The sequence below is a fragment of the Euprymna scolopes genome, chromosome 5 (assembly GCF_053919585.1).
Source record: "Euprymna scolopes isolate OS-2025 chromosome 5, ASM5391958v1, whole genome shotgun sequence".
NCBI lineage: Eukaryota > Metazoa > Mollusca > Cephalopoda > Sepiida > Sepiolidae > Euprymna > Euprymna scolopes.
In genome coordinates, this window is record NC_136486.1 from 133,509,236 (window position 1) to 133,535,983 (window position 26,748).

General features: G+C 33.0%; 1 long non-coding RNA gene across 3 annotated transcripts in view; it reads left to right on the forward strand.

Annotated features, from left to right (window-relative positions):
- The window catches only part of LOC145276980 (uncharacterized), a 38,995-nt gene extending 24,387 nt beyond the window's left edge, over positions 1 to 14,608 (forward strand). Inside the window, exons 1-2 of one of the 3 annotated variants that reach the window (XR_013868073.1) lie at positions 4,184 to 4,424; positions 13,387 to 14,608. This is a non-coding gene — a long non-coding RNA (uncharacterized LOC145276980). Of the gene's footprint in view, positions 1 to 4,183; positions 4,425 to 13,386 lie in introns of those variants that run through there. The other 2 variants (XR_013868072.1, XR_013868071.1) reach the window with 2 other exon arrangements.
- Positions 14,609 to 26,748: the final 12,140 nt, after the last annotated feature.

The window sequence follows — 26,748 nt, forward strand, 5'->3', positions numbered from 1 at the left end:
TAGCAAAATGAAATATTAATGGTATATATAAGTAAATTTAATAATAATAAGATTACAAGATCTATTCGGCGACATGTTAACTAGCATATATATATATATATATATATACGCACAAATCAAAGATGGCTTAGATATCATAAAACACAGTTGCAACTACTCTTCGGATTTTTTTTTTTTTTTTTGAATTTGATAGTTATTCTTCTGATGAGTCAGGGCGGAAAATATTAAAAAAAAATTGACATAATAATTATGATTGTTTCTACGCTACGAAACAGGTCTGTCAAGAATAAAACATTTTAGCATGATGAAAGAAACAAACGGTATGATGAGCAACATCTTGGAATATGGAATATAGACTTTTTGTCAAATATATATGTGTGTGTGTGTGTGTGTGTGTGTGTGTGTGTGTGTGTGTGTGTGTGTGTGTGTGTGTGTGTGTGTGTGTGTGTGTGTGTGTGTGTGTGTGATACTGTTTACAATACCAAAATTTTATTCTGATTTAATCAGCGACCTTTGTATAAACGTGACCAATCTTCTTAAAAACGAAAACAAAAATCGGATCTATTAAATTTCTCTAAAAAAATTGTATCCCACTCTGAATTATATGACACTGGTGATATATTGAAGTAATGGTTGTAAAAACAGTAGAATCAGCAGCATCTTATTAAAATTTAGTTTCATCACATAAGCAACCTGTTTTATGTAACGTATTTAATAGAGGATCAAATTGAACGTCTTAGAAGCACGTTCTTCATCTTAGATTTTCTATTCGCTTCATAATGTCCTCAGTTATTTGGAAAATCCACTGCTTAATATTTATACACTTTTAAATTATTAACAATGCTTGGTAGAGGCAGCTTTTCTTCTCTCTCTCTCATATATATATATATATATATATATATATATATATATATATATATATATATGACTACTTCATTTAATCGCATAAATTAATATACGAGAGTATTATTTTATGCGTGAACTTTAAGTATTTACTTCAACAGTGCTCAATACATAGGCAGAGCTAGGTAGTAAGTTATAAAAATTGCCATATATATTTTTATAACTTACTATATATATATATAAAGCTGAACGTCTGTGTGTGTGTGTGTGTGTGTGTGTGTGTGTGTGTGTGTGTGTGTGTGTGTGGTCAGGAATAGGCTCCTATATGGTTGACTATTATAGAAAACTGATCACATATAATGGTAGAAGATGTATTGAGACACTGCGTACGCGCCTGGTCCACAAAGTATGGAAACAAAAAAATAAAAAAAATAAAAACACGTTTACAAGTGTTTTTGATATAGATGTATATAAGAATACTTTGATACGTATGTTTTAACTTAAATAGGGATGGTATAATAAAATTGTGGGGTCTGCCTTCGCGCCTGCCCCCTTCCATAGAATGGAAATAGGCACAAACTTTAATAAAGACTTATCATATCTATCTGCGTAAGTATACTTGGATAATTATGTTTCAGTTTGACGAAATATGTATAATAAAATTATGAGGTGTTTGTTCGCGCCTGACCTCCATAGAATGGAAACATGTCACAAAGTTTAACAAGGTTTTTTAATATAGATCCACAGACTATTGTGATAAGTATTTCAGTGTGAACAGGTATGGTATAATAAATTATGGGGGTTATCTATTTTATTTTTACTTTCATCATATTTTGCTTTGGTTTTGATACCCCTAAATTCGAAGCTATCTCTTTACAACCCTTGCTTTCCATAACCTATCATACTTTCATAAATCAGAGTCCATTTTCTGTAGGTTGTTTTTGGACCCAATCAACGACGGGTACTTTTGCTAGTATATATATATATATATATATATATATATATATATATATATATAATTTTCTAAACGTTTAAATCATGAATATTCATCTTCCTTTCATAATTGTATTATATAAATTTTGTACCCCTGAAAGAATCATGATATATATATATATATATACATATATATATATATATACATATATATATATATATATATATAATATATATATATATATAGAGAGAGAGAGAGATGTATAAAAAGAGGTGACTAATTTTATTAAAGATCATTTCAATCTTTATGATCATTTTATGTGATTTTTTTCTAAGTCCTTTAGTTTTTGTTGTCAAAATGACTGACATTTTACTTTTTGACCTGTAAATAGATGGAATAGATACTTTTATACCTTTCACAAGTTTTATTAATTACAAAGATGGGTGGCAGTTCTTCGTGAAAATTCAGATATAAAAGATAGTTAGTAGACATCAATTTATAAATAGTCACCAAATTTTTATTTTGTGATATTTTGAGTGGTAACCCAGGGCACAATTATTTTGCAATATGATTTATAACGCTGTGCATCAAATTTCAGGTTAAAAAAATACATCCTACATGAAACCTGTTTCAGTGTAAGAAAAGTATCCTGATACTAAACCTGATCTTTATTTCTCCAGATTAGACACCGTTTCATGTAATATAAATAATATTTTATCATTATTGGTTATGAATGAAAAGCACGGAGTTGTCAGTTTAAACAACATTTTTCCTCTTAACCATCTTGCGTTTAGTGTCATTCTCCCTTTATATATTCCAGCAGTAGTCTGCCAACATACCAAGGTTACATTTTCCTTAAAAACGTTTCTCCATCACTGAAATATCTTCATGGAATCCTTTGCCATGTTCATCACTCATATCAATAATTCTCCGCCAAATTATTGAAAGTAATAATTTTGCAAAAATCTGTACCTAATCCGACAAAAATGGCCAGAAATGGATTTTCCCTGCCATTGTCATATAAAAATGGTCACAGATGCCCTGTACCTTTTTGAGTGTTGCACAGTGTAATTATCAAAAACAAATGAAGAAAGATTCCTAGAATTGGCGGCGGGGGGGCGGGGGGGTCTAATGCTTAGTCTTAAATTTTAGACATTTAAAAAAATCAAAATGGTGTAATGACTTTTTTAAATCACAACTGAAATACAGATTGTACACATGAGGCTTAATAGCATTTTATCTTGATTTGAATCTTCGTGTGAGGGTATGAAACGGTGCAAACTTGTTTTGTCCAGGGAATTAATTTTACCCTTCCTGGGACGAGTATTCTTCTAATTATACATTATATATTCCTGACAATTTACGTCTGCATAGTTTTGACTCTTGATCCATTCTAATTACCTTTTGTATTATCTTGCTTTAATCGAGAACTGGCCATATTCACTTATAACCTTTTTTTTCTTTTATTCTTTTTTTTATCCGAAAGTACTAAGGTTATAAATGAATTTAGCAGATACATCGGCCTGATTCCGTCTGAAACAAAAAAAAAAATGCACGAGGAAATTAGAAAGGACCAAGACAAAAATATGCAGATATAAATTTTCCGTCGCATTCAACGAAATATAAAGATATATGAGGCCCCCAAATTCATACAGTACTTTTTACACACACACACACGCACACACAATATATATATATATATATATATATATATATATATATATATATATATATATATATATATATATGGCGCTTGGCACTGTATAATTCTAGAGGTTTCAAAGAATGCTCAATTATTTGAGTAAGAGCATATATTTTTTTAATGTGAGCTACATATTTATGGTCATTCATCGATACTATCTGTTGAAACTTATCCCGATTATAGCTATCAAATGTGACCGGTTCTTCAGCCGATGTAATAATTTATGCAAGGGGAAGAGTTCTAAATATCGGCGATAGAGCTGGTGCTGGTACAGATTACGAACGGGCTCAGCAGCCCATGTTCATGATTACTCTATTTGCTTCCACACGAGAGCAAAATTTGACACAAGTTCATTTTTAATGTGGGGCAGCCCATGATTACTGCCACACACTTTGCTTTCAGCATATGCGCGCACACACAGTGAGTGTGAGCAGTTAATTGCAATCTTATGTTCTTATGCAATCCTACAATCAATCCTACGCAACGAACAAAATAAAAAAAAATTTTTTTTAAGTGTTCCTGTTTAATAAATCTGAATTTCATTCCGGTTGAATAACAAGTTTAAACATTTAAATATTTGCTATAAATGGAGGTAATAGTGGGTGTATATTTTATTAACACAGGTATTTTCAAACTACTTGCCCAAGATTCCATGCATTCAGTCGACTGTGAAGTCGATCTTGTGGGAGGGAGATATAATCGCTGCGCCCCTCGGAGGATTTAATATAGGCCAGACGTGTGTTTCAGAGTCTCATAGACAAGAGCGATCTCAACCTGACGGCAGTCAAAACTTTTTTTTTGGGGGGGGGGGCGACGGAAAAATAGTTCAAGCTAGATAACCCCCTCCCCCAAAACAAAACTTCAACTTCTTCAAGAGAATATATGAATTCGAGCCCCCTTTGTTTATTCTTCATCAAGTCTACATCGATAAGCAAGCAACATATCGTAAGTAATATTCTCTTTAAAGTCATTTTCAATTCTATATTATCACAGTCTCTAGTTTGAGTTGTTTTTAGATGTGTCCATGTATATCTATAAGTGGCTCTGTCTGTTGGTCTGTCTGCCACGCTTATTATCGAGTTCTTAATAGTTTTATCAAAATTACATCATTCCTTTTAAATTGTAACGTTATATATATTAATAGTAAAATACGTTAATATTTTAAAGTTTTAACGGTAGACAATTTAAAAGTTGCTTTGATACGTCATAAGATGTGAATATCTTTTTTAATTAGAATTATTTAAAACATACTTACATAGCTATTTTAACCTAAAACTATACAAACGGTTATTCAGGGATTTCTCTCTCTCTCTCTCTCTCTCTCTCTCTCTCTCTCTCTCTCTCTCTCTCTCTCTCTCTTATGAGAGAGAGAGAGAGATCCCTGAATAACCGTTTGTTTATATATATATATATATATATATATATATATATATATATATATATAATAGCAACTTTATATATCGTTAAATTTTGTTTTAATTTAAGCGCATCAAAATATAATTAAACGTTTCTACTTGTAGTCATACTCTTTGATGATTATGTTGGTCTTTAACGGTTAATAAACGCTGTTTCCAATTTGTGTGTGTGTGTGTATATATATTATATATATATAAAATTATATATATATATATATATATATATATATATATATATGCATGTATGAAAGTTGGAGAACGAGATATATTCTATGCAAGAAACTGGTTGTCATATTTTTCAAAGTTAGATACACCAACGCTCAAACACCGACATTGAACACACTTCCTATATAAATAGTGTAACTAGTTCCACGAATTATATATATATATATATATATATATGTATATATATATGTATATATATATATGTATATATATATATATATATATATATATATATACTAGTGTTGAGACAATTAATCGGGAATCAGAAAATTTTGTCCCCATTTCCCAGTGCCAAAAACGATTCTTTCAATTGTCCTTTTTATTTGATCTTATTTAAAATAAAATCTAACATTGCTGGTAGTAATGTTAAAATATACATCTATTGGTTTTAAACTACCAGAAAAACTAAAATATATAGATCAGCCCGCCCCCTCCGCAAGTGTATTCTTACGTTTGGGAAAATATTTGCATATTTAATGATTTTACGGTAATCAGCTAACATTAGTAACTTTAAAGTTAAATATTTAGAGATTTATAAAGAATCGGAATCGGGAATTTATTACGAAATCGGAAATTGTATCGGAATTGGAAAAAAAATATTAGAATTGTCCCATCACTAATATATACAAATAAATAATCGTAATGTATTATCGGGGTTATATCCACAAGATTATCTCTATAAATGTTCGAGAGTTTGAAAGTTCTATAAGCGCGCTTAATCGGCGTAGATGTGACGAATTTAAAACTTAAATACATATTTTAATATAAGCATTTTTTTCATTTATTTTACAATAAAATTTTGAAGTGTATATCATGTAATTTTGACTAGGATCATTTTTCTTTCTTCGCATAAACGAAATAACTTAAAGTTAGTGTGTACCTTCGAGATAACTTCCCTATAAGCACTTTTTAACATTTAATTTTAACATATCTGTATTCCGCCGAGTACGTTTAGTTATATAATATGGGATACGGGTTACTAAAAGGCAGAGCTTTATTTATTCTATATAACGTTTTAGGTATATATTTTCTTCGGAGATTGTGTTGTAAAAAATGTTATGCTGAAACATCAAATAATTATATCATTATACCATACTATTGGATATTCCAACCTCTCACTTGCGCGAGCGCACAGAGAGAGAGAGAGAGAGAGAGAGAGAGAGAGAGAGAGAGAGAGAGAGAGAGACGCACACACACACACACATAACAGAAAACATAATTAAATATGAGGAAAAATTTAAAAAAAAAAAAGAAGATTTTACCAGTTTCATTCGAATCAATAAACGCTTTCAGAAAAATTAATTCCTCTTCTTCAATTAAAATAAAAGAACAAACGAAAAAAAAAAAAACCCCGGATAAATCCGTAAAAGTTTACACCTGTAACAGCTTAATAATGGTTTCAGATTTTACTGGAATAAAATTGTTTTCTTGGAAAACATTCGTAAGCACCTGCTGCAGCTGTTCTTATACAATGTTCACTATCTAAATATATTTTTAGAAGCATATCAATACTTATATCAAGTTTTTGAGTAAAACTTGCGGAGAACACTCCGTTTACGGTTGTTTTAAAAAATGGAACAGAAATTTAAATTTCGTTCCGTTTTACATCAAACTTACCGTTCACATTCGACATGTCAACTTTTCTAGGTTTTCGGGTATGCTGACAAGGTTGGGGTGTTTATTCCTGAAGCCGATCTTAACATGGGGAGGTTGGGGGGGGTTCGTTGTAAGCGTATACGAAAACCTATAAAAGTCGACATTTCCAATGTGAACGATGAGTTGGATTTATGTAAAAAAAATCATAAATAAAAAATACGAAAAAGGTATACCAAATTGACCTTTTTTTTGTTTTAAAAATTAATTTCATTTTTGTTAATAAAATTTCATAAAAAATTTTTTTTAAATCGTCTTTATTTTTTATATAAAAAGTACGATTGTTAAATATTATGTTTTGATTATTTTTGAGCAAGTTAAAAGAAAAGATTAAAACTGAACAAAATTTAACTTTCTGTTCCATTTTTATAACAACCGTAAAACAGAGCTTCTCCGCAAGTTTTGCCAGTCTTCTTTTTCTGAAGATCTTCGTTGATTCAGAAGAACCCGGTCAAATATCACATTTGTTTCTTTATTTCTTATTGTGTTGAATTGTTTTCTGTTTTTCATACATTTTGTCTCCATGGGTTCGAATATTCTATTAAGTTTCAAGTCTGTAGACCAAAAACTGACAGTTTAGTAGGCAAAATATTTTAAACAAATATGCATACGCATACAAATATATATATAATTTTTTATTTTAAAGACTAATTATCTTACAGCTGGATAATTTTTTTCCTCTGTCCCAAAAGCCAACATTCTAGATCATTCCTGAAATGGGTTTTGCCTTGTTAACCGAGGTGTATTGCTGGTCCTCCCCTTTTTTCGAGTAAAGTAAGTTTATTGCTTACTGCCAGAGGCACCCCTACCGAGGAATGTCGGCAGGGTTACTCAAAGCGCTCCTCCTTTAGGAGCGCTAACTTTATTCTCCCCACCTTCCGACCTTCTGTCACATCTTCATGTGGTAGGAAGGAAGTAAATATCTTTTACATTAAAACAGTTGTTTGAAAAATACTCTAAAACATGGAAACAATGGTATGAAGCGGGCCCACGAATGATATAATGCATACAGACGCTAATTCTGGAATCTGTTTAGGCGAGTTCAAATCCATTCAGATCTACTTCGTTTACTTGCACTACGACACAACCATGAAACTTAATAGACTCTCTCTCCAGATATCGAAAAATAAGTTATGTTTAAGGGCTCTTTTACAAATGACTTGTTTCGACATTTAATACTTCCCCTCTCATAGATATGTTGTGAAACAAAGCAAATCTAAAGTGATATATCTTGTTTTATTGAAACCTGACTCTTTTAAATTTGAAGAAAGCGGAAGTACTTCCGGTTTGAAGAAGAATTACGGTGACAGGACTGTATTTATTTCTAAACCTTAATATAGAGTTCAATGTTTAAATAGAATTCATTTTCTCTTATGTCAGTTTTATTTTTCTTCTTCCTTCCTGTCTTCACTTCCGGTCTGAAACCAAGTCTCACCTCTTGATAATAAACTCTTTTTAAAAGCGGCCAATTATTTGGCTAAATACTTTAAGATAACTATCTTCAGGACGATTATTACGACTGATTTGCTTATACCTGCACATCTTGCTGAAAAGGTATCTTTTTTATTTCTTAATAATACAGAGATTATAAGACGTCCGTTTGATCTGAGCGATGAAAATGAAATGTTATCTCAGATTGGAGTAGACAGTCTTTTTATCGACACTTGGACGCATGAAAAAACCTGTAAAGTCCAGAACGTTTTAGTAATTTTTTTTTTTTACAAAACTCCACTTTGATTAAAAACCAATGCGGATTTCTTTTAAAATATGAATCCATTCCGTCACATAAACGTTAGCGAATTAAAAAAATATATATATATAGATGTGCCTTTTTATTTAGCCCCGACAAAAACGTTTCAAGTGGTAAGGGGAAGTGAGAAAGTAAGTCCGAAGGCCCTCATCTACTTTTGCGGAAATAGCGTTTAGAAATTCATTTTAAACATTGGGAGAGAACGTTTTAAATTCTATACTTTTGTTACATGATAAGGGCTGTCCCCTTTTCATGTAAGTATAAAAATAGAGAGATTAGTTAAAATGAAAATGAAATAGCAATAGACGAAATTCGAACCTCGTAATTTAGGTTTAGAAATAGATTACGTGTGAGAATTTAAAAATGTAAAACAAACGATTGTTTAGAATAGAGATAAAATATTTCAAGAAAAGAATGTGAACTGCAAGTTTGTTATGAAATTTTTAATTGAAAGAATGTAGCTATAAGATAATGTTTTTAACATATTGGAAAAATAGGTTACTGAGTATAGGTTAAAATTCCTTTTGTAGAAAAAGGAAAAGTTTTTGACACGCATGTCCAGAAAACGTGAAAGAAGGCACATGTTTTAACATGTGTATGACGTCATGGAAAATAGAAAGTTCTATTTATAGAGAAAAAACTTTAGAGTAAAAGAAGACAGTCAGTGAGAGACAGTCGGTGAGAAACTCAGAGAGAGTCTGGAGTTTGGAACTCGAACGTCTAGGAAGCGAGACGTCACTTTGAAACTAAAATGTGAAGCTTTGAATTCTTGATGAGGAAACCACGGCCGGTCGTGTGAAGAATAAACTCATCTGTGTTTTGGTAAAACGTCGTCTTGTCTTATGATTCTTACAAAAAGGTAAAGTGAAAATTGTATTATATATTTGTGTTATAAAATGTCATTACATACACGTCTCGACATCACATGTCTACACAATGTCTGAACAGTGAACACTATCTCATCATTCTAAGAGCTTTCTCCTTCCTCAACACGTCTAAGTAAAGAACATTTTAATAACATGAACAATCTCTCATAACATGAACAATCTCTCTAGAACCTAGAACTGTCTTACTTACAACAACATCTCTTTATCTCTAAGACTCTCTTTTAATGAAACCCCTATATGTAACACTTTCACCTAACAAGTTAACGATGAAAAAGATACTGTAAAAATTAAACGAAACTTGAAAATTCTATTAAACAAAAATAGCACGGTCCGTATTTTGTATAAGTACCTGCATTTGAAAAGAAAGCTCTACTCTAAATAATAAAAAATAAATAAACTGGATAATTATTACTCTTTAGGTCATCAAAAATGATAATTTTTATTAGAAAAATTAAATTACTGACGTGATTTTGTGTGCATATTAGTGCAAACACTGGCGCGTATACTTTTCCGTCATTTTGGCGTGTATGTAATATATATATAACAAATATACATAGTCGCGACACTAGACATGCTAATAGTCGGTTAAAACCAAAAGTCCTCGTCAGAAAACTTAATGAATGGTTGCTTTCCACAGAACAAGCCAGTCCTAACGAAAAAAAAAGCTTCTGGTTTTAACCGACCATGTAAATTTGTTTATATTATTAAAATATATTTTGCTCTTTTATTCAGTACGCTTAATAACCTCGTTAAATATATAAAGTATCACTCTTGAATATCTTAACATGAGGTATATATTATACACAATAAACATGGACGCATTTCAGCTGAAAAATAACGCGCCGTTGCAAGGATATAAAGCCTCTAGCCTTGTGCCAAATAGACGCACACAATTACTAATTTTTTTCTATTAACAAAATACATCTGTTACAATAGGCGATTTTGGATGTTACGCATAAATATTGAACGTAGTCTGCTACTTGATCCGCAAGGCGTTATAATTCATATCCTGAGAATCCAATAATTCGTTAACATTTTAAGATGACTACTGATAGAAGATAGATTCCCTTTTCTTTTTTACAGCCATTCTATCGTTTCCTATTTCTTTAAATTAACAAAGCATATTGAGCCAATCGACACTGCTTGGATTACTTTTATTATGGTCTAGCCTGGGTGTCCGGCGTTACCCAGGTGTTTGGAGGTGTGGATTGAGCAAAAAAAGGGGGGGGTAGTAGGCAGCAGGCTCGAACCTGTACTGCGAAGGGGAAAAATAACGTGAAAAAAAGTGACGTCTTTGTTGTTACGCCCTTGGACAAACCGGAAGTGACGTAGGTTTAAATTAACGCTAGTCAATCGCAAAGATGGAAAGCCTTTCGAAAATATCGGCGAAAAAAGCGACACTCCATTTAGAAAAGTGCCTAGTTGTGGATGAAGGGATTGTTTTTAACCACTTTTTCGATATTTTATCGTCTGAAGGGTTTAGCTTCAAAATGATATCAATCTCGTGAAAATCCGTCGCCTCTGTCGAAAATTTTAGGCATACATACATTTAAACACAGGTGAAATTTATGTTATAGAAGATTACTATTTACTATTCGTCATGACCGACAAGGAAGTATAGTCTTTTGTTTTCGCTTTTTATTTCGTTAATAACATGATGAAATGAAATATGTTAGATTTTTAATGTCTTTTAATGTTTAACTAAATATCGCCAAAGGCGGTATGACTTCGTATAAATGTTACCGATTACATACATTTGAAACTTTATAAAAGCAGCATTTCTCAAACGTCGACGTATGGCCTCATAAGAGGGCCACGGACTTTCAATTGGGAAACAATAATAGAACGCCGGAAAAATGTAATTCAAAATGCAGAAACTTGCAACGTATAAATAAAGTGACAAGACTTTAGCCATGAGAAAAGTTATTTAATTTTTATATACAGCGGAACTTCTAGATAAGAAATTAATTGGTTCCGGCTTGGATTTCATACCTTGAAATTGTCGTAACCTGAAGGGCGTTTTACACGTAAATCACCTAATCCGTTTCAAGTTATATGAAAACACTCATTAAATTTTATAAGGATCACACCAGAACAGAATAAGAGCTAAATAAAATAATAAAAAAAACATTAGGTTGACGCCAAAATATCGTTTTTCGACATGAAGCTGAACGTCAAAAACATTATTTTTGCACCAACCTAATAAAACAAAATCTTAATTTTTTTTAAGTACAGCGGTGACGGATGTTGAAATACTTGATAAATGGGTCACGTGTCATCAAAGGTTTAGACGTTGAGAAACACTAATACTTTGCTCATATATAACGAGAAATTTACACTTTGTTTTGGTGATTGTGACTAGTTAAGTCAAGTTATCCTCCATTTTTGGCGTTGTGCCACATTTCATATGTATCATCATCATATTTATGAATAAACAAAAAGGGATTTACACAAAATCATTGCACTTGTTATTAATAATACTAGTAGGGTGACTGGCTCTGCCGGGTCGTAAAATAAGTGTGATATTTTAATTTATGCAGATTTTGTATTTATTATAGAACCAATTCTTTGTCATATTGTATCTAATATATAGTACTGATTTAAAAAGTGTGAGCGTGTGTATATATATATATATATATATATATATATATATATATATATATATATATATATCTTAGGTGCCATCAAATAGAATCGAAATCAAAACATTAAACTCTCCAGCTTTAGTTATTACCGTGTGAGCTATCGTAAGACAGATAAATAGTTAAAAATGAACCGACTTTAACGCATAAATGTATATATTTGCGCATCCCTATAAGAGCACTTTAAGTAAACTTACGCCTGCCAACTTCCTTTTTTCAATTTTGATGTCTCAGCCGTCATTTTTACCGGCTAAAACCTCCACAAAAGAACGGTCCACCAAAATTGCAATCGTTTGATTCTCCTCGCGCCAATCTGTGACCTTGCGTCTGAGACGATGCACTTTGAAAAAATGGAGACCGACAGATAGACATAGTGAAATTTATAAATCAGATTATTATTGTTGCTGTAATATAAGAGCTGGTGTTTTCTTAGACTCGTTTGTCTACTAGGTTTGATAGTTCAGTCTGCCTTCTATTCCTCATAAATACAATTTAAAGCTTTCACAATCACCAGTCATTCATTCTATTGATGGTTCTGTTCTGCGTGGATTAGATTCGCCGATCTTATGAAACCCTCGGTTTCAACCTGACAATGGCCGTAATTAAGTAACTGACTATTACTAATCTTTATCACATGCTTGTTGTCTATTACGCTGTTTTTTTATCTTAATTATTTCGCAGGTAATATAACTAAAAGGATTTTATTCTGAAGAACACCATAAAATAAAAAATGAAACCCATACAGGAATCGACCCTGTGTCTCCAAGTTTGGATATTGTTTGTATAATTTAGCCTTTCTTTATACATACTGGCTCGTTTGTCAAACGATCTATTTGAGGCATAGGTTCGAATTCTGTAATAGTTTCACTCTTTTTTTTAAATTTTGGGTATTATCTGTTTATCTCTAGCCATGTGGACTCAATAAATCCCTTAGTGATGTTGCTTACGCAAACTTTGGCATCAACAAAAAATAAGATTGCGACACAATACATAACATACAGTCAGAAATAATTTCCAATTATATAGAAGGGAAAAAAGGTTTCTGTGTTTGATTATGTTTAGACTTTGCAAGCAGAAACCTCAATGAATGTTTGAAGATATACTTTAGTAAAAACAATATAATAATGATGATGTAATAAAAACTAAAATAATGATATAATGCTGATACAATAGATTATCATAAAAACTAAAGTAAAATTAAAAGCATTTTGTGCAATATGATAAAATCAAAGTGTCAAATGTGGCATGTTTTTTTAAATCTTATATCTATATTTATTGAAATATTTTCACATTTTCTGAATTTGTCAATCTTAATTTTGCTTCTTTTTCTTACAGGTTGCAGAAAAATACAATTTCGCCTGATGTTTCCCGTTATTCTCCTGATCCAGCCAATCGTCTCGCAACATCATTAAAAACTGGCCATATTGAACAAGGCGGCGCCATTCACACTTCATACGAAATATAGTCAATGATATATTGTATATTAATGCTTAAAGCAAATCAAAAGTACCCGACTCGGTCAGGAGATACTAAACTTTATCTGTAACATCCGGTGAGAGTTTCAGTTTCCAAATGTATTAAATTGCTAGGTAAAAGTTCACCCTCTCCATGTTAAAAATGGCTTTCTAAACATTATTTCAGCACTGTCTGTAAACTGACGTTATTTACAAAGATATTCTAAACATGGATAAAAGGGACTATAACTATTCTGTACTTTCACCTAACAATTTAATACATGAATAAATTAAAACTTGGGAAACCAGAAGAGTAAGCGATCTAAAACTGTCTTTAATATCAGAAATTCAATATGACCGAACACTACATACTTCTGACATTGAGTTACGTATTCTTCTGGTTTGCCGTGCTTTACTATAAGCGTTTAGTGCTTGATAATATTCGTAGTAGGATATCCTGAAAATATAAACAATATTTTACGTATCCTTAGACCTTAGATGTTATTCAAATTTGATAATGTTTACATTCATATGCAAACAATTTCGATTCTTTTCGTTCGATAACCTGAATATTATAACAAAAGCATTATCATATTTATAGGAAGAGGTTTAAAAGAAGGCCACACTCCGCCGAACTTCAAAAGATTTTTTGTTTTGTGGTGGTGGTGAGGGATCTTCAGTCTTCATCTGATATAGATAAAACAAATTAAAATGGCTATCTTATGCATTGCTTTCATAATATTTAAACACAAATACTCGCCTAGCTGTAACGACCAACATCAACTTCCCTCGCTCTTTATCTTCACCTAAAACTAAACGAAAATTCCATGAGCAGAGTGTAATTCCTAGAACTGTCCATCTGTGGAACGCAATACCGTGTGTCTGCTTCCCAGCTGACTATAACATGATCGACTTCAAACCTAATGTGAACAAATCCAATTGAGCAGTCTCTTGGATAATTTAGCTCTACCATTTAGTTCGATTATGAATGGGCTTGTCTTACCATCTACTTAATACTCCATATGACACTCTTTTATACGAAATGATAAATATATACAAACATTTAAAAAAAAAATAAGTAAAAAAAAAAAAACGCAAAAAAACGGAGATATGCGCATGCGAGTATTATGTTTTTCTAAACGGTCTACTTCTTGTAAGTAAAAAAAAATTGATCGAGCTGAGATCGAAACCAAAACCCTAAAGATAGTGAGTCAAGTACGATAACCATTAGACTAGCTTTCCACGGTTTTTCAAAGTGTTTTCAACCCCACTTATTCTTAACATAAGGAAGCTGTTATCTGAACGATTCACGCATGCGCAGTCGTGAAACAATTGACAGATAAAATCAAATGACCCCCCCCCTTCAGGTACCAATTTTTATCCCATAACAGCCCATTTTCAGGATGAAACTTTAAGTTTCCACATGTCTAAATCGCTTATATACCAAATTTTAAGTTTGTAGATTAAAAATTTATGGAGTATATAGGTTGAGAGCTGTCTTTACACGCACATTATCACTTTTATAGATATATAGATTGATGTACACCCTCTGTCAAAAATAACGAGAAAGGTTCTGTTTCGCTAGTGTTCCCACAAACTATTCCTATAGAATTGTCAGTAATTTAATTTTTAATATAATCATTTTTGATTACGTTTACTTTTTCTTAAAAGTGAAGGACTTCTTTCCGAATTTATTTCAGAACGCGGGGTTGTCTGACTTGCAATTTTCTTTCTCGTTTCCCTTCAATACTTGGAACGGTTTCGTCCAGGGTTAGAAAGACACGGTTTCTATTTTACTGTTCAAACTTTTGTTTGACGGAAGAAATTTATATTTATTTATATACAATTAACTACACATTTATCTTTATAGAGGTGACTTATTTATTACTGAGATTATAATACAATCCTTACTTATAAAAAATTATAATCTTTTGCGTGATTCCAGAATGAAAGAATGTTAAAAATATTTCATCAGAATTAAATAATGTCCAGAATAATACAGTGAATGTAGTTAGTCTTGTGATATATTTGACCAATTTGGATGTTGCGAAATTGGCATCGATTGAAATGCAGCGACGAAACCAATTTCTTGAAAGGGACATTCACGCCGGTGCTATCAACCAATCTATTGTCAACAAAACTTGGAACGTTCGACTATCGTCCAAGGGGGATAAAATAGATGACCTCACCAGAACAAAAACGCGTCATTTACGACAGGGTCGTTAATAACACTGTTGCCAACATTTTTTTTTTCCGAAATGCCGTGTCACCGGGAAGTTATCGTCAACAGAGGTGCCGGTTTTGTCTTTGGTTATCTAGCTGAATGATTGGATATGATACTTCATAAAGCTAGGTTACCAAAGGCAAAAATGGCGACCAAGCACAGCGACTATAAAAAACCGGAAGTGACAAATGCGAGCAACGTTCAGAGAATTCGTCTGCCATTAAACTGGCGCATTTTTATATTCTTCGATTTCTGTTTTCCTTGTCGCCACTTTGTATATTTTTCGTTTATGCATTCAGTACATTTTTCAGTGCAATCACACTATGAAGAAAAAAAAAGCATTATTAAAGAAAACCATGTCTAATTTTTGGTTATGGATATTTAATACTCGTAAACTCTGAGAATTGCAGTTTCTACACGCAAGTAATGTCTGAAATTACTGGTACCGTTTTAGAATTATTCTCGTATCTAAACCGGACTCCAAACCTTTTCTACATATTTCGGTTCGTTAAAAACATTTTTAGCAGAAGTTATTAACTTGTAAAACATTTTTTTTTTTTTTTTTAAATTACTTTTTCGTATCTTTTTCTGTTCCGAAATGTTTTACGCACGTGCACTGATTCTCCAGATTAGTGGTCTTTTGAGGGAGAAAAAACTAAATAGGAGACGAAAGTGATTTTTTTATAATATAGGATTCGGTTATGCTGCTCTTCTCTTGGACTGCAGCAAGATAAAAACGTTCACCAGTCGAAATTTAATGACGAACCTTTTTAAACTTCAATATTTTAACTAGAACTATCAAAACAATTATATAAATTTCAAGAAATTTAATGTTTTCGTCCAATAAGAATGCCTAGAGTTCCTATTTACCTTGCCTCACCACGACGGCAGAGACACCAGGGTCGTTTTTTTAACCTGGAGAAAAGGAACAAAAATTAAATTGTCTCTGTCGTGAAGGATTTCTTCTCTCGTGAGAGAGAACAAGAAATTGAAGTGTAGCATCCGAAGCTAAGATACTACACTTTGATCTTAGCCCAAAGACCCTTGTTTCATTTTAACAATTTATGTGATTATTCATTTTCGCTCTAAAAATCCCCCCTCCCAATGCTCCGCTGTGAAATTTTAAATATTTAAATGATTAACTCTTATAATCCTGATAAATATATTAGGATAGAAACTGTCCGGAGCATTTTTTTTTAATTCTGTGCTTATGCAAAGCAAGTACCGTGCTTTATTTATATATAGTATTTTCAAGTTCTACGGTGTCTTATTAAATTAAGTACAGAAGTTACAAAATACCTCCCTATATTAAGAATGGGTTTCTAAATAACGTTATTTCAGCAAGTATCTTTTTTGCATAAGCGCGATTTTTTATTTATTTATTTATTTATAGAAATGAGCATCGTTCCGGACTCCCTACCAAGACATCTCTTCAGGATTGTAACTTTCTTTTTAAATGTAATTTTCTGAATTTCTTTTGCGCTACATCGAACATATTTTTAAGAGTTGTATTTAAGAATAATTTTTTCATGATCTTCCTAAGATTAATTTAAGCCAACATTATTAGACATTTTGACTTCAACTGTGATTGCTACTCTCTCCTTGTTTCGTAGCACTACGAACACTATCAACAGATCCATTTTCTAAGTATGTGGATGAAAGGTAATAAAATTCCCCCTTTCATTTCTTTCTATTAATTTTGGTTAATTTCAACCAGAGGACTAAATGAAGACTCTACATTGAAAAGTTGATTTTTACCCTTATTCGGGTCTGGTGTGAACGGATATCACAGTTGAATTTGTCGCCGACAATTAGTTATATTATCATCTCCATTATCCAATGTATTCCCTATTAGTCACTGGTTACCGTTCTTAATATAAAGGTGTTTTGCATTGCTTGAAGCATGCGTCAAGTGTCTTATGTAATAAGAAAAAAATGGTGGCCACTTTAAAGTATTATATAAAACATGGGAACATGAAAGTCTTGATATCGGCGACAAATTTAACTGATATTCGTTACTACCGTACCCGAATACCCCTAATAATTAACATTTTAAAGGTAGCCATTCATTTGGTCCTTTAAGTCACAATGACCTTAGTTTTAATTATTTACATATGAATGATTTTTTTTTTTTTTTTTTTTTTTTTTTTTTTTTGACTAGTTTATGTACAAGGTTTGAGTCTAGTTTGCTCTACTATACCTGAACCTATTCCAATACAGAAGGAAGGTCGTTTTCTAGAGTTTGTCATTGCCTTGGATATGTGTATATTCGTTTCCTTTCATTCTATCTTTTATAGAGCATAATAAATGATAATATAGCGAGAATAATTCTAAGCATTGATTTAAATATTACATGAGTGATTTAGAGTTAAAAATTTAGTTTATTTTACGCATCTGAACTTGAGAAATACACTTTAAACATGTAAACATTACTTAAAGAATAACAAACTTGCAGGATGTAGGCTCCTTGATTGCAAAAGTTTATTCTTTGCGTAAATGTTTACAAGAACAGATGCTTAAAATCAAATATTTTTAAAACTCGAAATCACTCGTGTCATATTTAATAAATAAATATTTTTACTGCCTACACAGAATTATTTTCTCGCTATCAACTCGATACAGTGTGTAGTGACTTTACCGTTTATGAATATCAAGAATAATAAAGGTTGAAGCATCGAAATACACCCTACTTGGCCTTTTGGCAAAGATCAAAGTAAAAAAAAAAAAAAAAAATTTACACACACACACAAAGTAATTGTAAATATATTCTTGTTTGCAAAAACGCTGGGATTTTCATTGGTTAGTTTAGAGTCCACAGAGTGAATGAGGTATTGTGGTAAATGTTGCCAGTCAAGAGTAAAGTCGTCAAAGACTCCATTTTCACTGTAGTAACAAAGACCCTGCAACTCTCCCCCACCCAGATCTTAAAGGGCCTTGTGCCTAAATTTTTGTAAATTTGAATTTTGCTTTTCATTTATTTTAATTTTACATTGAATTATTTTGATTGTAATTTTCATTTTCACAAAATAAATTATATATAAAGATCAAAGTGTAATATCTGTTCTTCAGATGCGGCACTTCCATTTCTCGTTCTCTTTCAGTAGAGGAGAAATCCTTCACGACTGAGACAATTTTTATTTTTGTACCTTTTCTCCAGGTTAAAAAACGACCCTTGTGTCTAACTGTGTCCGGTGGAGAGGCATTGTAAATAGGTACATTAGTATTATGTTTAGAGGTACGGCCATCGAGGACAACCTGGATTTTTCTCTCGTCTCGTCTCGTTTAGGATTTAATTTTCACGAAGACTTTTGATGCCAGACGTTGTTAAAGGATTTGGTTATATCAAAGGCTACCTCTCTAGCTTCCCCTGTCTTATCCAGTAAATGGCATATGCATTCAGAGAGTTAAAATATCCGCAGTAGAACCGGCTTGCTTAAATCCGTATTGTTGCTCAGAAAAATCAGCATTCAACGATGGGGTTCAATGATAGCCACAATGCAAAGGGGTGGAATTGGATGATAATGATTAAGCCATCATTTCACCTAACGAATCGGTGAACTAATAAGCTTTTACTATTATTTCTTGCTGTTCACCAGACGTTTTTCACCTTTTTTTTTTTTTTTTTTTTTTTTTTGCTAGGGGAACGGGTTCAATAGAGAAATACGCACCTGCTCCATAAAAGGCCGCCAGACTGACCGCTGAATAATGAATGCTTTTGTGCAGTTAATAATTGCCTTCACGCGTTGATGACATTGTTATAAATTAAAGGAAAAAGAAATCGGTCAAACGTCTCCGAAAACTTGGGCGCCCTTTTATTTGTATTTTTATTATTATTTAGAAAGCGGCGTGCGTAGGATTAAAGCTTTTTTTTATCATTAAACTATGGCTAAGTTTGCATTATAGTAGATGAAAATAGGCATTATTTACTTAGCAATGCGTCGAGTAATTTTGCATCCCCTCTTTCATTTGATCACCTTTTGTCTTCGTATATCACTTAACATATTTTAATATTTACTTAGGGAATATACTTATACTTTTTAACGCTTTTAAAGCTACGTCAATTTTTATTTATTTTAAACGCCCTCCACCATAGAATCTATGGTTCTAGTCCTAATACAGAAGAGGTGTTGCAAACCTGCCTCTGCTCTATTATTTCCATAGCAAGTGCTCGTCTGAGCTCCAATCTCCCCCGCCCTCGACAATCTTTCACGAAAAAACACTAGTCTATCTGAAACCACTGTCAATAAGTTTCCCCACTCTTTATCTGTGCCTAAACCAAAACGTAGATTCCATCAACAAACCTTCTTTCTTAAAACTGCACGCCTGTGAAACTCTCTTCCGTTTGCCTGTTTCCCAACTGATTAAAACTTGTTTGTTTTCAAGTCCAACATAAACAAATTCTTGATGAACCGTCCCTTTAAGTAATTCAATTTACTAAATTTCCACTACTAACGATTACTACGATGTTATCTCGTTGACAACTGTACACTCAATAACCCTTATCCTCGAGTGGCGTCTGGGCCTTGATAAGTGGTGACTCTCATGTAAAAAAAAAAATGTTACGCTGATGAGTTGTACGACAACGAAACACATGTACGTAGAATACTGTTTTAAAAGTAAAATAAATTAATCCTCGCGCGAAAGAGCAGGGCATAAAATGTTTTAAATAATAATAATAATAATAATAATAATAATAATAATAGAATAACAATAACAAATACTTTCGCTGGCGAGGACTATTATTGACCGTAACCAGTTATACATTCCTTTTGAAATTTTCATCTCTATTTTTCTCGTTATGTAGTGAATATTTGTTAATGAAACCTATATGAAATATGTTCCTTATTAAATATTAAAGATTTTCTATTCTGAAAGAAGTTAAAAAAATGTAATCTAAAAAAGTTATTTTAAAGTTTTTGTTTTAAAAATTCAGATTTTCTCATTATTCAGACTTGTATTACAAAGAGGGGGTTGCAAAAATGAGTTGTGATGTGAGGAGAAATACAAACTGAAATAGAGAGGAGAGTTTTAAAATATAATCTTAAAAAGATAAGATACAAGTTAGAAAAGCGTTTCATCCAAGGCATGAAAATTGTTAAACGAAATGTTTTTACTATAGGCTTTAATAATAAAGGTAAAAGATTCAATTTGAAATTTATTTATCTTCAAAGTGCACTTTTATAAATTTTACAAAGTAAAGTATAAAAATTTAAATTGAATCAAAAAATTACCTTGGATTTATTTTATGTAATGTACATTTTGTTGCAGTTTAAAAACATTATCTTTCATCTAGCAATTAATGATATAGATATAAAATTTTCAATGATTTTTTTTTTAAGTGCAACAGAATGTACATTACATAAAATAAATCCAAGGTAATTACTGAAACAGCTTATTATTGATGGAAATGGCGTATAAATTGATTTAGGGGACAGCTAAACTGGAATTTGTTTACGTTGAAGACTACCATATCGTAGTCAGTTATAAAGCAGGCTAGTTGAACAAAATTCCACGGGCTGGCAGCTCTAGGAAAGAAGCTTTGTTCATGGAATTTGCGTTTAGATTTAGGCACTTTATCTAGACGAGTGTTTTTTTTTTGTTAACCTTTTGTGAGGTGGACCATAGATTGAAGCTCAGAAATATTTAAATAAAATGGCTGCAGAAGATGTGTCGGGTTAATTCTGTAGATCTACGGCCTTCTTTCGTAAAAAATAAATGTTTATGAACTGATCCTTGTTGTTTCTGACATAAAACAATTAAGTATAATTCTGGTCTCTCTTTTATAGGTTGGAAATTTATTTCAGATTTCTATTTCATTTTTTAAATAAAAGTGACTGTAATGACTAATTTACTCGTATATGCAAAAATATATATTTTGATAACATTTTTTTTTTCAAATATTGCCTAATGACTCTATGGACATCATATATTACATACACATGCGCCCTGTAAAGCACCATCTGTCAAATTATGATGTGAAAGTGACGATCGATATGGCGAGATGTCCTACCTGATCAACAGCTTGAAACATCAAATGATTTCATCGATTGAGAAATGAACAGCCAGAAAAAGTAAATAAATTTAAAAAAAATCTCTATGCCACAATACTTTACCCGTTTTGAATGAGGTATCGAGTTTATACCATTCCATAAAGTATGAGGTCGTAAATAAGAATAACTCGGTGTAGCTTATTTGCTGTGGATATGGTCGTACCGTACACACAAACATATTATATAAACAAAATTGATGGAATAATCTATCCTTTTAACTATATCTCATCAGGAGAAAATCGATAATTTTAAATGGAGAAATATTATTCATCTTTCATGTGTGTATGCGTGTATGTGTGTATATATATATATATATATATATATATATATATATATATATATATATATATATAAGTTATAAAATGTATATGGCGATTAAGCTATACTGAATATTCCGCGTTTCATCCACTCTAGGATTCTTCAGGCTTATGCGCATAAGCCTGAAGAATCCTAGAGTGGATGAAACGCGGAATATTCAGTGTAGCTTAATCGCCATATACATTTTATAACTTACTAACTAGCTCTACCTCCGTATTGAGCACTTTTGAAGTAAATACTTAGTTTACGCATAAATCTATACTTTCGTATATTAATTTTATGTGAGTATATTAATTTTATGCCATTTATAAATTATTTCTGATAACCTAAAATCACCCTCTGTTAACTATTCATTTATAGTAAAGAATTTTCGGATTCATTTCAGGCGATAGGAGTTGTCTAACTTGATATTTGTTTCCTCACTTCAACTCATCGCTTGAAAATGTTTTGTCCTAAGGCTAGAAAAAAAAAACTTTTATTACCTGCTAATTTTTACGCGACTTTTAGATGAATTTGTATTTTAAAACAAGAGAAGCATGCATGGTCCTCCGTAAGTGCGCAGTGGACTAAGCATAAAAAATGACTAAGTTACGCATTTATTCCCCACCCGTCCCCATTTAGCTCCAAAAGTCCCCAAGGCCTCAACATATTGAAATTTGAGTTCAGCACCATGCAAAACTGCTAAATAGACATACACAGAAAATTTCGAACAAATAAGGTAAAATAGTCCTAAAAGAGCCCCCGGGACACACCCAAGAGTTATCGCGAAGTATTGACAAACAAAATTATATAGAAATCGGTTAGTTTTCAGAAAGTTTTATAAAAATCCAAGGTATCAATTTTTTAATAAGCACAAAAGGAGGAAAAAAGTGAAAAAAAAATGACGCATTAGCTGTTGTGCCCATCGCCAAACTGGAAATAGCGTAGGCTTAAATTAAGGCGAAACAATCGGAAAGAGGAGATGAAAAAGCGACTCCTCCCCGTAGAAAAGTGCCCAGTTGAGGGTGAAGGAATTGTTTTTGGCAAATTTTTCAATATTTGTCATCCGAAAGATGGAGCTTTAAAATTATACCGATCTTGTGAAAATCCGTCGCCTCTGTCGAAAGTTTTTGCAAGATATACATACATACATACATACATTCATACATACATGTAAGCAGGCAGGTGATTTTTATATTATAGAAGATGTCTTTTAAATGTTGCCCATTTTCAGCTTTGCATATTTGTGCTCTTTCCAAAACATTATTCATGACAGATTGCAGAATCTCTGAATTGCGATTTAACTCCTGATGTTTTCCAAGTACAGCTTCTTGGTCTTCAAATCGGCGCACAATGTTTCGAATTGTGTTGTGACTTGTACTACCTCTTACATGAAAATGCCATCGATCAGCTCTTTGAGTCAAAACAATTGAGTCCTGATTTTTAGTAAATCAATTTCACAACTTGCGTACATTGTTCAATACTTACCCATTAATTAATTTCCAAAATATTATCCGTAAAATATCTGAAATAGAGAAAAAAATAATCATTAATGGTAGAATCGAGATTTTAAATTCTTCAGTGATTTTTTGGACACCCTCTAGTATTAAAACTTAACTTTTGTTTATCGACTTCGTGTCATCTATACAACAATAACTAAGTTTAATGCCGGTTCTATCTGTTTATACCTCGAATTTTCCAAATTTGTTTTGTTATAAGGGGAATTACAACAAATTATATTTCGTTTTTTGGTTCCCTCCCTTGATAAAAGGAGAGTGGACCTGTAAAGTCACTCTTGTCCGCTTGTCCGTCCGCAATACTCCATTTTTAGGACTATTTGCCCCAAATTTTCTGTGTCTGTCTATTTAGCAGTTTTGCATGCAGCTGAACTCAAATTTAAATATGTTAAAGCCTTGAGGAGTTTTGGGACTAAATGGGGGGGGGGGCAAATGATGGACTTAGTCATTTTTTTTTTTTTTTTTTTGCATGATGAAGAATTCAAATGTACATATTTTAAGGCCTAAAACTGCATCATTTGTTCATTTTCACCAGGATTTGACGTCCCTTGGGGGGCTAAATGGGGAGAGGGGACAAATGATGGGCTTAGTCATTTTTTTTTTGTATGCCTCGTTCATTGTGCACTCACGGGGGACCATATTTCACTTCACTTATTTTTCTTACGATTATGTTTAGTACATGTTAATTTATCGTATGCACTTTTTAAAAAGATGCTTCCTAATTTTTTTGTGTTCAATGAATATATTTTGGAAGTGATGGTTACTCTTTAGCTTATTATCCAAGATTTTTCTTTGAAAATCTTAGGAGGGTTGGTATTTATTTGCTTCTCCACGAAAGCAAAATATGACACAAGGTCGTTTTTAATGTGGAGTGGAATGGGGGACCAGCTCCCCCAAGGGGAGGGAAGAGGGAGCTGATACTGCTGTCATGGTATATAGGGTTACCCCTACATGGACCAATAACTTATTGCCACAAGGGCAATGGTCGGGCAATGGTCTGAAAATGAAGCATCTGTCGGAACAGGGTATTTATTTGCTCCCCACCGAGCAAATTAGGCACAAGACCGATTTTTAAAGTGAGGAGTGAAGGAGAAATGGGGAACAACTCCCTGGGGAGTAGGGGATCTGGATAGTGACAATTGGCATGAAGAGTTGCCCTTACATTGACTAAGGTCTGATATGTGGGGTTGCCCCCACATATGGTCTTTGCTTGCAGTATCTGCCGAAACAGATACTAAACTTTGATCTTGGCCAAAAGGACCAAACGGTCCCCATCGCTGGGAGGGGGTCAAATCTTAGGAGGGTGGTCTGTATTTATTTGCTTCCCCACTGAGCAAATTAGGCACAAGGCCATTTTTTAATGTGGAGAGAGAAGGGGAGGGGGAAGGAAAAAGGGGACCATCTCCCGAGAGGTGGGAAATGGGAGCTGGATAGTGATTTGCCAGCTGGCCCAAGTAGGGTTGCCCCTACATGGACCAGAAGATTGCCACAAGGGCAATGGTCTTTGCTTGCAGCATCTGCCGGAACAGATACTACACTGATCTTGGCTAAAAGGCCACAAAGGTCCCCCATCGCTGGGAGGGTTTTTTTGTTTATTTGCTTCCCCACTGAGCAAATTAGGCACAAGGCCGTTTTTTAATGTGGAGAGAGAGGGAGGGGGAGGGAAAGGGGGATCCAGCTCCCGAGAGGTGGGAAATGGGAGCTGGATAGTAACTGTGGTCTGTAGGGTGATCCCTACATTGACCAAGTTCAGATATGTGGGGTTACCCCCACATATGGTCTTTGCTAGTCATAGCTAGTCTTTGCTTGCAGCATCTGTCGGAACAGATGGTATTTATTTGCTCCCCCACTGAGCAAATTAGGCACAAGGCCGTTTTTAATGTGAGGTAAAAACCAGCTCCCCTAAAAGTAAGCAAAAAGGGGGCACTCTGGTTACCAAAAATAATAATTGTCCCAGTATAGAGGGTTTCCCCTCCATTGACTGGTACAAATTATCTTAAGTGCAGCATCTGTCGGAACAGATGGTATTTATTTGCTCCCCCACCGAGCAAATTAGGCACAAGGCCAATTTTTAATGTGAGGAGTGAAGGGAGGGGGAAGGGAAAAGGGGACCAGCTCCCGAGAGGTGGGAAATGGGAGCTGGTTAAAGGTCAGGCATGTGGGGTTGCCCCCACATCTGGTCTTTGCTAGTCATAGCTAGTCATAGCTTGCAGTATCTGTCGGAACAGATACTACACTTTGATCTTGGCTAAAAGGCCACAAAGGTCCCCCATCGCTGGAAGGGGGTCAAATCTTAGGAGGGTGGTCAGAGTTCTCAATATTAAATGTTTAATTATGTATAAGGTTTGCATCTTTCCCTAGCAGGCCACCTGGCGCTTCGCGGTCATAACATACGCTTAAATATGATGTATTAATTCGTGCCGATTTTGTATTTATTATTACAAAACCAATAATATATTGATTATATTGTACCAAATATATAATTATATATATATTGTGATTGAAAAGGTTTTTTTTAATGACTTGGGTGCCATCAGCTAGAATCAAAATCAAAACATAACTCTCTAACCTTATTCGTTATCCGAGCCACGTCCATACGCATATGAAATCTTCCAAAATAATGTTAAGCTTAAAAAATATTTGCGTAGAAGTAATACGTTCAGTCAAGTTACGCCTACTATTTTTGCTTCAATTTTGACCCCGTAGCAACTATTTTCCGGCTAAAACCCAAATCAAATTTGTTCCGCAGGTCCAAATCCCCTATATATCAAGTTTCAAGTCTGTATACAAAAAATTGACAGTAGTTTGGTAGACAGTTCGCCACACAGACCAACAAACTCAATTATGTATATATACTGTACTTTGCAACTAAAAGTAAAAATTGATTTTAACTGTTAAAATCGACGTTCATAAATTGTATTTTCTTTTTTTATCTAAACTTTTACTAAATGTGTTATTACTAGGGCTATGACAACATCATATTCTTTTCCTTGTTTTGATTCTCAGGTATATATCCATTGATATCGTATGTTTTTATGTAGAGTGATGTGGTTCTCGGTTGATTGTGTCTAACTATGTCGGATATATCCATTCCATCCATAGCTTTGAGCCCCTAAGGGGCATAGGCCATCTACAACTTTGTAGATGCTTTTGTA